Source organism: Apium graveolens, chromosome 6 (assembly GCF_009905375.1).
Source record: "Apium graveolens cultivar Ventura chromosome 6, ASM990537v1, whole genome shotgun sequence".
Lineage (NCBI taxonomy): Eukaryota > Viridiplantae > Streptophyta > Magnoliopsida > Apiales > Apiaceae > Apium > Apium graveolens.
In genome coordinates, this window is record NC_133652.1 from 109648786 (window position 1) to 109661665 (window position 12880).

At 38.2% G+C, this 12880-nt stretch overlaps 1 non-coding gene across 1 annotated transcript; it reads right to left on the reverse strand.

Moving 5' to 3' along the window:
- Nucleotides 1-4972: 4972 nt before the first annotated feature.
- On the reverse strand, nt 4973-5079 carry LOC141669968 (small nucleolar RNA R71). Its single transcript, XR_012554222.1, has one exon. It is a non-coding gene; the product is annotated as a small nucleolar RNA R71 (small nucleolar RNA).
- Between the last annotated feature and the right edge of the window lie 7801 nt (nt 5080-12880).

Here is a 12880-nt window from a genome sequence, read left to right on the forward strand (position 1 = left end):
TTGACTTCTCGAGTGACTTCTCGATAAGCTTTATTATGACTTATCGATAAGTCAATGTAGAATTCTCTATAAGTGTTAACTTACAGAGTTCTCTACAAGTATAATTTTAGACTTATAAATAACTCAGAACTGAAATAATTTAATCCAATAAATTATTTTGGTAAAATACTTTTGGCAAAATAATTCAAATTTGATTTTAATTTATTCAAATAAAAATTGGAAACTATTCAGTCCATTTTGGACAAACTGGGTATTTAATAGACATCTCGATAGGTATATTTTTAGTTCTTTACAAGAATAAACAAAATAACTTATCGATATATTTTTCACTTTTCAAAATGACTTCTCGATAGATAAATCCCAAACATCTAATTTTGAGTTCTCGACAAGTCATTTACTTTTACTATAAATACCCATACATCTCGATACACATATACTTATGCCTTCGAGAACTCTAAGTGACCTAGCCTTTTCAATTCAAAACCGATTTTTCTCTCATTTCAAATCTTTTCTCTCTAATTTATTTTACCCATTAATCTTCATACTCATAACAATGGCAGCAAACATTATTGTACCCTTCATCCCAAACGAGACCAACTTCCTCACATTCTTAGATGCTAATTAAGCTCTTGAAGCCTTCAAAAGCTTTGTCAAGTTCTTATCTGAAACCTACTTTGTTGTAGCTCTTACAGCAAACCCAATTCTTTATCTAGATATATTGCGTGATTTCTGGAACACAGCTATGGCTAGGACAGTTGTGTATGAAGACCAATCTTCAAGCCTGGTTGTTAACTGTCAAATCAAATAACAAAATGTTGAGATAACTGAAGCAGATATGAACATGGCCTTGAACATTCCAACTGGCAAGATAGTAGGGATTCCAACTCAGGATGAGCTGTATGAATTCTTGGACTTCATCAACTACTCTGAGAAGATTAACTTGGCCAGCTTGAATAAGAAAAATCTAAGAAGGGAGTGGTCTTTTCTGTTTGATTCTGTGATAAGAGCCTTCACATGTAGGAAATCAGGATTTGACAACATTTCTAGTGTTGTCCAAAAGCTGCTCTACTCAATGGCTCACAACAAACAGATTAATGTAGGACACTACATTCTGAAGGAACTGAGCACCAGGCTCATCATGCCATTCACTTCAAGAGGTAAAGAAATTTTCCTTCCTAGATTCATTATGTCTGCTTTAAATCATAAAGTAAATGACATACATATGCTTGAAGGTGTAGATAGGTCATTAATAGGCAACTGTAATCAAGTATCTAAAATTCTATTTGGATCACTTACTACTAAAAATAAGGTACAAGTGAGTCTTAAGTTAACACCTTTTATGATTGAAAGATTTAAGACCTATCCTTACCATATGCCTGACATGAGAACCAATGTAGTTCCAACTAGTGCAACAATGGTTCCTGATCCTATGGAAGTACAAACACAGGCACACCCACAGGAACCTACCCATGTTGAACCTACTTCTTCAAAACCAATAGAAGCTATGAAACCAAACACTTCATCCTCTCAAAAGGGTGAAGTGAGTAAAAAGAAGAGAAATGAGGTAACCCTTACTGTTTTGAATGAGAGTGGTGAGGAACAAACACCAACTGAGTCACCCTTGGTCAGAAAACCAAAGAATTCTAAGAAAACTGAGTTGACCACTCTAGACACCTCTGTATCCTCTCAAAAGGATGTATTTTGTAAATAAGGGACTTGAACAGGAACTAGATGCATCCTCTCAATAGGGTGTCTATATTGAAAGGAGCATTCTCCTAAATGCACCATGTAAGAAGCCTGCACAACCATCACTTGATCAAATACAAGTGTATGGAAGGAGAAATAAGGATGGTACACACAAGGAGAGCATATCCCTTGAAGCTCTCTCATCCATTCAGGGGGAGCTGCCAACACTCATTACCAATCAACAACTTCTAATCTCTCAAATTTCTTCTTCATATAAAACACTTGAATCCATTCCTCAAGTGGAAACTCAATCAAGTGACTTGGTTCAAGAAACCTTGCTCACCACCCAGACACATCATTTAGATGGTGAGAGGCTACTAGCTGGGGTAGACCTTGATGACACCATCAAAACCATAGGGGATTCATTAATTTTTACTGAAGACCCCATGGAGGTCACAAATGCACATTCATGTTCAAATCAGTCTTCACAGACTACAAGGTTTGAGGGTAGTACTCCTGAGGGGGAGCTATCTAAATCCTCTCCAATTTAATTGAAGGTTCCTGTTTCAGGAACAACTCCCCTCAAAACCCTAGCAGAGATTGCATTAGCAATTAATGCTAGGAGTATAATTGCCAATGATCCTGTCATAGAGGAGGCAAGTATATCACATTTAAGTGACATTGTGGTGCAAGACATACAAGGGTTTGAGATCGGTGCACATGATAGTAACCCAGTCAAATCCCCTCCAATTCAATTGGAGGTTCCCACCACAGGTGGAGAACAACAACTTGTCATAAACACAGAGTAATCTGTGAGTCAAACCGTGACTCCTATCACAGGTGGTTCTGTTCCTACTCAACAACCCTCAACCTCTCAATCTCAACAACCACACCTCATCTCCCAATGGTTGCAGATAGCTGAAGCTCAATCAATAACTGTGGATGATCTTCTAGTGGATTAGTTGTCTGGACTTGCTCAAATCTCTTAACAGTTGCTAACTTCATATATGTCTAACCAGGATTACCAAACCATAATGCTCTCATATCAAACAGATGTTCAAGAACAACAAGATAAAATTGTAAATGAAGCTGAACATGATGGAAACTGTATTGCTTGGCTGAACAAGGACTACAGTCTGGAGATGGAGGGTGTTTTAGCTAAATTCAGGGATGATTATCTAACTATTTTGGGAAGCAATACTAAATACCTAATTCCTGGTGAAGTTTATGATGCAATCAATAAAGTTTCCAAAGCACAACTCAAAGTGATAAGTGGATTTTATATCCACTTGGAATGCTTTATTACAAGCTTAAATTGGTGTTTTGGACTCAAGTTGTTGGTATTTTGATGTGTTTTTGTGTTATTGCATTTCAGGTATTAGTTAAATGAAGAAAAGAGCTTTTAAAGGAAATATGATGAAAAGTGATCAGAATTGGAAGCCAAGGCCATTGTCAAGTTGTAGAGAATCTCAATAGCTTCGTGTGGGCAGTTGAATCGCCTAATTCTGACGAGTAGAACTCAAGTTATGGCCAAAACAAGATTCATCAGAATATTTTTCCCAGTCAGTAGCTGAGCGCCCGCTCAGCAGAGCTGAGCGCCCGCTCAGAGAGCTGAGCGCCCGCTCAGGAGAGCTGAGCGGCCGCTCAGGGCGCGGCTGGTCGCTGATTTCGCTGAAAAAGCCTTTTTTGAGTAGAATTTGACGATTTTAAGGGTCCAGGTCCACTAGGGGCATATATATACTTAAAAAAAAGGGTTTTCATCATCCGGGAAGATTGGGATACCAAGGAGAAGGCCTAGAAGCACAGAACAACTCTAAAAAAGAAGATCTTGTTTTCAACTTGTGATTCTTTGAATTAGTTGTAACTTTGGATGTTCGTTTTCGTTCTTGTTGAACCTAGATCTCGTTTATTCGTACTTTGATTATTATTTAGTTTATTAAGACCTTGTTTATACCATGCTTTCATTGGAACCCATGGTGATGATGAGTTCGATTATGGGCTAATCGTTGTCATGGGATTCTAGCGGATTTACTTATGGATTTCAATAATTAATTGTTTCGATATCTTGGTGTGTGGTGATTGATTGATATCCTAGTATTGGTTGTGCTTATTCATCTTATGTGCGTAGCTAACATATAAGATAGCGTGTTAATCTCTATTAAAGCGACAGTGAATATAGAGGTTTAGAACTTGCCATGCTAGCATAGGTTCATGTATTTGTTATGCATGATTCGTAGGTAACTCTAACCGTTTTACTTGCCCTATGTAATCAAGATAGATAACTTGTGCTTAAACCGTTATGTTGTCAAATTCTATAGACATATAGGGTCTCAATATAATTGGTGCTTATTCAGCTTCTATCTCTTTTGTGGATGTCTGGTAGAATGGTACTCGTACTACGAAAGTTGGCATTTATTAGTTTCGTGTTATCTGATTAGTGTCCTTACCATCACATGCTAAGGTTAAGAACGAGAAGGCTATTGAATGAAGTAGTAATGAAGTTAGAATCCCATGTTTGTCATATATAGTAATTCAACCTCAATTCTCTTAGTTAATGTTATTTAGTATAATCTCTTAGTTTAATAAAAACCCAATTTGTTATTTGTCTTAGTATTGAGCGATAACCATACATTGTTGCATAGGTGCATAAATTGAACTTAACCTAAACCAGTCTCTATGGGAACGAATCTGATTTATATCTTATACTACTTGTGAACGCGTATACTTGCGTGAATATTAGCGCATGTTTTCGCCCTAACAAGTTTTTGGCGCCGCTGCCGGGGACTCGGTGTTAATTTTTAGTTTATGTGCTTGTCATCAGTGGTCATTAAATTTCACTGACTCGGATTCTTTTACTTTCACAGTTTATTTGTTTGTGTTTCAGGTACTCATTACAATGGGAGATCCAGCAGCACGAACGAAAGCCTTGATGGATTTTTCTCAACCCAAGATCAATGACATTCAATCTAGTATTATCCGGCCAGCTATCACAGCTAATACCTTTGAGATCAAGCCTAGCATAATTCAATGGGTACAGACTTCAGTCCAGTTTGGGGGTTCTCCAACGGAAGATCCCAATTCACACATTAGGGATTTCATTGAAATATGCGACACCTTCAAGTTCAACGGTGTTTCTGAAGATGTTGTGAAGCTGAGACTGTTCCCATTCTCTCTGAGGGACAAGGCTAAGAGCTGGTTACACTCTCTACCAGCTGGTTCGATTACTACTTGGGAGGATCTTGCTCAGAAATTCCTTACTAAATTCTTCCCTATGGCGAAGACAGCTGCAATCAGAAACGCTATTACTCAATTTGCGCAGCAAACGGGAGAATCGCTAAGTGAAGCTTGGGAGCGCTACAAGGAGATGCTTAAGAAGTGTCCTCATCATGGAATTCCTGATTGGATGATCATCACTTCTTTTTACAATGGGTTGGGAGCACAGTCCAGACCCATGCTCGATGCAGCATCAGGCGGAGCATTATGGGCAAAGAGCTATAAGGAAGCTTATGATCTAATTGAACTGATGGCTGCTAATGAATATCAGTATCCAACCCAGAGATATCCACAGGGCAAGGTAGAAGGAGTACTTGAGGTGGATACAGCTACGACTATCACTGCTCAACTAAAGGCGTTGTCTATGAAGATCGATTCTCTGGCTAACTATGGTGTTAAGCAGATAATTAGTGTTTGTGAGCTGTGTGCAGGTCCGCATGCGACAGAGCAATGCGCTATATCTAGCGACTCAGCTCAGTTTGTGAGCAACTTTCAGAGATCACAACAACCAGTTCCAGACACTTATCATCCTGACAACTGGAATCATCCTAACTTCAGCTGGAGCAACAATCAGAATGTGATGCAACAGCCGTTCCAGCCGTTTGGAAATAAGCTGTTCAACTCTCTTGGTTTTTAGCAACAACTCCAACTTCAACAACAAACTCATGATGCAGGTCTATCTTCGAATGAAAAATCTGAATTAGAGGAGTTGAGGCTTATGTGCAAAAACCAGGCTCTTATATGCCAAAGCCAAGCTGTTTCTATCAAGACTCTGGAGAACCAAATAGGGCAAATTGCTAATGCCTTATTGAATCGACCACCAGGAATGCTTCCTAGTGATACAGAAGCCAATCCAGGAAAGAGGGAAGTTGAAGAACATGTGAACGCCATCACCTTAAGGTCTGGAAAGGTCGCAAGCTCCCAAATTCAGCAAGACGAAGAGCCAGAAAAATCTCAAGATTCAGAAAATGCAGTTGTGGCTGAAGAAGATGTGCAGAAGGAAGTAGAGGTGGAACCAAGGAAGACTACTGTGGAACACACTCCTCCTGAGGGTAATACAGGGGAGAAACAGATTTATCCTCCACCTTCTTTTCCTAAAAGGCTGCAGAAGAAAAAGCTGGATAAGCAGTTTGAGAAGTTTCTGGAGGTGTTCAAGAAACTTCATATCAACATACCTTTCGCTGAAGCTCTTGAACAGATGCCTAGCTATGCGAGGTTTATGAAAGGTATTCTCTCTCGGAAAGTGAAGCTCGATGACTTAGAGACCGTTGCTCTAATGGAGGAATGCAGTGATGTGCTGCAACAGAAGTTGCCTCCGAAGCTTAAAGATCCTGGAAGCTTCACTATTCCTTGCACTATCGGAAACTTGTCGTTCGACAAGTGTTTATGTGATTTAGGAGCTAGCATCAATCTGATGCCCTTATCTATCTTCAAGAAGCTTGGTCTGCCTGAGCCAAAACCAACATACATGTCATTGCAACTAGCTGACCGTTCCATCGCTTATCCACGAGGTATAGTGGAGGATGTCTTGGTCAAGGTGGATAAACTCTTCTTCCCTGCTGACTTTGTAATTCTTGATTTCGAGGAAGATAAGAAGGTTCCCATTATCTTGGGAAGACCATTCTTGGCTACAGGCCGAACTATGATCGATGTGCAAAAAGGAGAGCTTACGATGAAGGTTCATGATCAGAAGGTCACTTTCAATGTGTTCAAGGAAATAAAATTACCCACAGCTAAAGAGGAGTGCTTTAAAGTAGAGCAAATTCAGGTTTTGAATGCACCTCTGTGGAAGAGGAAGTTGGATGTGCCATTCGATTCTCTTGGGTTAGCAGAGCTGAAAATTTCTCAGGATCGTCTCGAGTCGTCTATTGAAGATGCTCCTACACTTGAGCTCAACCCACTACCAAATCACTTCAGTTATTCATTCTTAGGTGCACCCCCTGACAAGGGGTTGGGATATATCTTTGATGATGTAGAGGGTAGCCGAACGGATCCTCCAATGCCTATAGAGGGTTCTTCTCATGTGTAGCAGGTAGCTGATAGGACTGGTATTGGTGACGAGCAGTACAGGCGAGTAATTAGGCATATGGAGGCCATGCACGATATTCACCGTCATCTTGCTGAAGATTTGACACACGCTTTCGGTACTATTTTCCGAGACACTAGTGGCGAGGTTGATTGGCCACCTGATCCTCCACCCGAAGAGGGTGATCTTTTCGACGACTAGGTATGCCTGAAATCCTTATTATTACCTTCAATGAGGACATTGAAAATTTTAAGTTTGGGGGTGATAATGTAAGGATTAGTAGTGTGTGTCCATATAGATTCATATAGATTTATGTTGCATGTTTAGTTGTAGTTCATTCATATTTTTGCATGATTGTTCATTTAGGACATATTTGTTTGTTTTTATGTAATTTCATATAGTTGCATTTGCATGCATATTTAGCATGATCCCTTAAGATGAACTATGATATTGGATAAGTTGATGTTGATTTGAGTGTGGTGATGAGGAATAGAGGGATGTTTAAGTCTTAATGAATTGATTTGCATGCCAGAAATAAATATTTTCACAAAGTCTTATAGGGTTGCTTTTGATCTAGATCATGATCATACTTGTTTGTTGTTGAGATTTAATCACTTGGTTATATTTAGAATTTGTGATATTCTCGTAATGACGTAAAAACACTGATTTTTTTTATCTGGAGAAAAACTTGGATTTCATTGCTAGTTGTTGTAAGGCTAGGTGTCAAATGGCTAGTAGCCGGCTCATATTTTTATGAGTAGTCTAGGGTTGAATGAGATGGAGCGAAACGCACTCATTCAAAAATTGTTGAAAAAAAAAGAAAAAAAAAAGAAAAAAGAGAAAAAAAAGAAAGAGAAAAAGTATGTGTTTATGCATAATTAATCAAGAGTGAGCTCTTTAATACTCGAGTTATTAAGTTCTAGGGGACTTTGTGCCTAGTGACCTAAGGCTTTTATAGTCTGGGATCCGCTAACCTAACGCTCGCTACATGGGTATTATTGTATAAGTCTTTTGGGACCTCATTCATTGCACGATCAAATAAGCATCTTTGTTATGTGTTCAATAATAGTGTGAATCCTTGTATAACTCTAGTAGAAAGGAGGTGTTGTGAGTCATAATGCGTTTATTGTCTATTCTGTTTATAAACTTTTGATTGTTTCGATGATAGATAAGTTATGGTTATTGATCTAGTATCGAGAGTATATCTGTTAAGCATCCACACACGCACGTTTCTGGTTTGTGAGTTGGTTTGTGGGATTTATTCAAACTCTGTTTCAAGTTATTGCATTCTTAGAGGCATTGGCTTATTCATTTGGTTATGGTTATTCTGAGGGGATCGATTACATTGTCATTTAGTTGCATTCACGTGGTTGCATTCATGCATTAGGTTTATTTTATAGTTTTGAGTCTGTTTATGCTTGAGGACAAGCATCGATTTAAGTTTGGGGGTGTGATAAGTGGATTTTATATCCACCTGGAATGCTTTATTACAAGCTTAAATTGGTGTTTTGGACTCAAGTTGTTGGTAATTTGATGTGTTTTTGTGTTATTGCATTTCAGGTATTAGTTAAATGAAGAAAAGAGATTTTAAAGGAAATATGATGAAAAGTGATCAGAATTGGAAGCCAAGGCCATTGTCAAGTTGTAGAGAATCTCAATAGCTTCGCGTGGGCAGTTGAATCGCCTAATTCTGACGAGTAGAACTCAAGTTATGGCCAAAACAAGATTCATCAGAATATTTTTCCCAGTCAGTAGCTGAGCGGGCGCTCAGCTCTAGAGCTGAGCGCCCGCTCAGGAGAGCTGAGCGGCCGCTCAGGGCGCGGCTGGTCGCTGATTTCGCTGAAAAAGCCCTTTTTGAGTAGAATTTGACGATTTTAAGGGTCCAGGTCCACTAGGGGCGTATATATACTTAAAAAAAGGGTTTTCATCATCCGGGAAGATTGGGATACCAAGGAGAAGGCCTAGAAGCACAGAACAACTCTGAAAAAGAAGATCTTGTTTTCAACTTGTGATTCTTTGAATTAGTTGTAACTTTGGATGCTCGTTTTCGTTCTTGTTGAACCTAGATCTCGTTTATTCGTACTTTGATTATTATTTAGTTTATTAAGACCTTGTTTATACCATGCTTTCATTGGAACCCATGGTGACGATGAGTTCGATTATGGGCTAATCGTTGTCATGGGATTCTAGCGGATTTACTTATGGATTTCAATAATTAATTGTTTCGATATCTTGGTGTGTGGTGATTGATTGATATCCTAGTATTGGTTGTGCTTATTCATCTTATGTGCGTAGCTAACATATAAGATAGCGTGTTAATCTCTATTGAAGCGACAGTGAATATAGAGGTTTAGAACTTGCCATGCTAGCATAGGTTCATGTATTTGTTATGCATGATTCGTAGGTAACTCTAACCGTTTTACTTGCCCTATGTAATCAAGATAGATAACTTTTGCTTAAACCGTTATGTTGTCAAATTCTATAGACATATAGGGTCTCAATATAATTGGTGCCTATTCAACTTCTATCTCTTTTGTGGATGTCTGGTAGAATGGTACTCGTGCAACGAAAGTTGGCGTTTATCAGTTTCGTGTTATCTGATTAGTGTCCTTACTATCACATGCTAAGGTTAAGAACGAGAAGGCTATTGAATGAAGTAGTAATGAAGTTAGAATCCCATGTTTGTCATATATAGTAATTCAACCTCAATTCTCTTAGTTAATGTTATTTAGTATAATCTCTTAGTTTAATAAAAACCCAATTTGTTATTTGTCTTAGCATTGAGCGATAACCATACATTGTTGCATAGGTGCATAAATTGAAATTAACCTAAACCAGTCTCTGTGGGAACGAATCTGATTTATATCTTATACTACTTGTGAACGCGTATACTTGCGTGAATATTAGCGCGTGTTTTCGCCCTAACACAAAGCTTTCCATCTCTTTGGAAAAGCTCTAGAACTCAAATTGACTGGTCATGAAGACAAGATAAGGAAGTTAATGAAAGAGAAGATGGATGATATCATACCTTCTCAAGTCAAGATCACCTCAAAGTTTAAACACTTTGATGACCAAATGTCAAGGCTAGATCTGACAACTGTGGAAAAAGATATCAAAAATCTCAGATAATCTTTCATTTCTCTTCATGAAGTGGTTCAACAACAAATCACAGGTTCAAATGACACAAAGCTCAAGTTGACCCAGCTTGACCAAAGTAGATATGAACCTTCTGCACTACTAATGGAGGGTATCAAACAGGCTGTGGAAGACATATTTGGCTCCTCTATTCCTTCAAACTCACAGCAACCTGCCTCTACATCTACCAATCTCCAAATTCAAGCACTTCAAGATCAGGTCTCCACTCCACAAACTTCCAATGACCAACTCACAACTCAAGTGCATGCTCTCACTACACTGGTGCAGAGTCAACATGTAGACATTCAAGAATTGGGGGACTCCCACAAGCACTTACAAATGCAAAATTCTGTTGCTTTGGGAGCCATCATGGGCAAGCTCAATATCCCATTGCCTGCACTTTCTTAGTCTGTGAAGCAAGAATTAACAACTCCCATGCTCATGCCTGTTTCCAAGATTAAGGGGGAGATAAAAGCTAGGATTCAGCAATCCAAGGATGCTGGTAAGTAAAGGAGCCTAGCAAATCAACCACAGGCTCTTCTAAAGCTCAATTCTCAAAAGATGTTGGACAAGATAGAATCCTATAAGCTGCAGAAGGACCTTCTCAAGATCAGGAATTCAATGAACTTCTGACAGTTTTAAGGGCTTCTCTCCACAACAACTACATCACATAAAAGAAAGCCTTGTCCAACAACATTATTTTTGTGAGATTGGTGATTGTCCAAGTTGATAATTTTCTGAAAAAGAGAATTATTGTTAATGTGAATGACTGTGATTTGGACAGATGTCTCCAGGTGTCTCTCTCCAATCTTCAAAGACTGAGAGCATCTGAGCTGGATGTGATCATTGACAAAGTGCACACAGTAATTCCAGAGGACACCCAATTGCTAAAGGAACTTAAAAATGCTCAGATAGCTGATTTTCCCGAGGCCTATCTCCATCCAAGCAGGGGTGTTGCCTACATCTGTCCATAAACCAGAAAATGCAGATACTTCACAGTTCTTAAGAATTGTGTAAGGAATAATTTGAGATTGATTATGACCCTTGAAATTGATCTAAAGTCAAAAATTAACAAGAAGCTTGAAGATCAGGAAATGATCAGAATCTTGGGGAGATACCTTCAAAATCTAGACACCATGTTGCCTAACACAAATTATAATTTAAAAAGTGAGAAGGATGATGATGAGCAGAAGCCAAGTGGTCAACCTCTATTGGCTCAAATCGAAGTTAATCCTCAAAAGCAACTGGTGACAAGGGAAAAAAGCAAGATGAAAAGAAGGATGATGACAAGAAAAGAGGAGAAGAAAGGAAAAGCAAGAAAAGGAAAGATGGCTCAGAACCACAACAAAACCTTAAAATCCAAATTAACCAAGCTCAACCTTCAAACCAATAAACTCATACACTGAACCACCTCCTACCTTAAAGCCTAAATTCTTATACAAATAAAATGCTAACACCTTTTTAAAAATACCAATCACATCAAGCCAAACACTTTTGAAGAAAATCACAAACCTACCTTTTGTTAAGCCATCACTCAAAGTTCACTACAAGTCTGTTGGGAGAAAACCTAAGAAAGTGCAAGTTACTGAGAGGGCCTTCTGGAATTGCTACAAGCAAAATTATTTTCTTCCTTTAAATTAGTGTATCTCAGATGAAGACTATTTTCAACAGTTAGCTGAAGAAATGGTAAGAGTTTGGGTTGTAACACTAAGGGAAGTAAGAATCTACTATCACGATGGATCCTTCACATTTCTTGGCAGCAACTTAATGGACACCTTTTCAACCACATAAATCAAGAGAGTGATAAGCTTACTAAGGGACAAGGACACTACAACCAAGGCTTAGAGATCTGTTTTGGCTGAATGGATGATAGAAAGAGAAGAAAGAAGAGCAAGAAATAAAGTTGAAAGTGAGGAGAGGAAGAGAAAGTATGATGAGGAGATAGAAATGTTTATTCAAAGATCTGATGATCTCAAGGCAAAAGGGATGAGCAGAGTTACCAAGGATGGAAGATTTCTAAATGTCAAAGCTGGCAAATTCTCAAGATTTAGGATTGATTTGCTGAGTGGTTATTCAAAACATGACAAACTTAATCTTGTGGAAGCTCTAAGAGGGACACCTATCATAGAGGAACTGAAAATTCTTGTATACTTAAAGGACCTCATTAGAGGAGAAACGGGAGATACAATATTTGCATGATATGTGTAAATATTAAACTCAAAATCACCTAATGTATAAATGTTGTATTTGTGTCAATTTTGTATGTGTAAATCTATCTGTCCATTATAGCTTGGGGTTAGTCTTGTTAACATGCATGAATTTGTGATAAAATATCTTCTCACAAATTGGGGGAGATTATTGTGCAAGACATGCCTGTACTATAATAAAACCAAGTCAAATTGACAATCCTAAGTAAGTTGTATTATAATCTATGTTTGCATTGTGTATTGTAACACTTAAATCTTTAAAAATGTAAATAGATTAGACTGGAGTATTTTTCTGTAAACAGTTCAAGCCTAAGAATAAACTTCGGAAGAAGATCATGAAGATTATTCCTCAGAGAAAGTATGAAGAAGCTTGGAGTTGAATAAATGTGTTTTGGAAAAAATATTCTAAGTCAAGAAATCTACAAGTCACAGATTATGTGTTATAGAGAAGTCATTCGAGAACTCCAGAATGACTTATCGAGAAGTCAAGAAAAGCTACTAGAGAACTCAAAGATATCGACAAGCCAAATTGAAGATATGAAGAATGGAGATA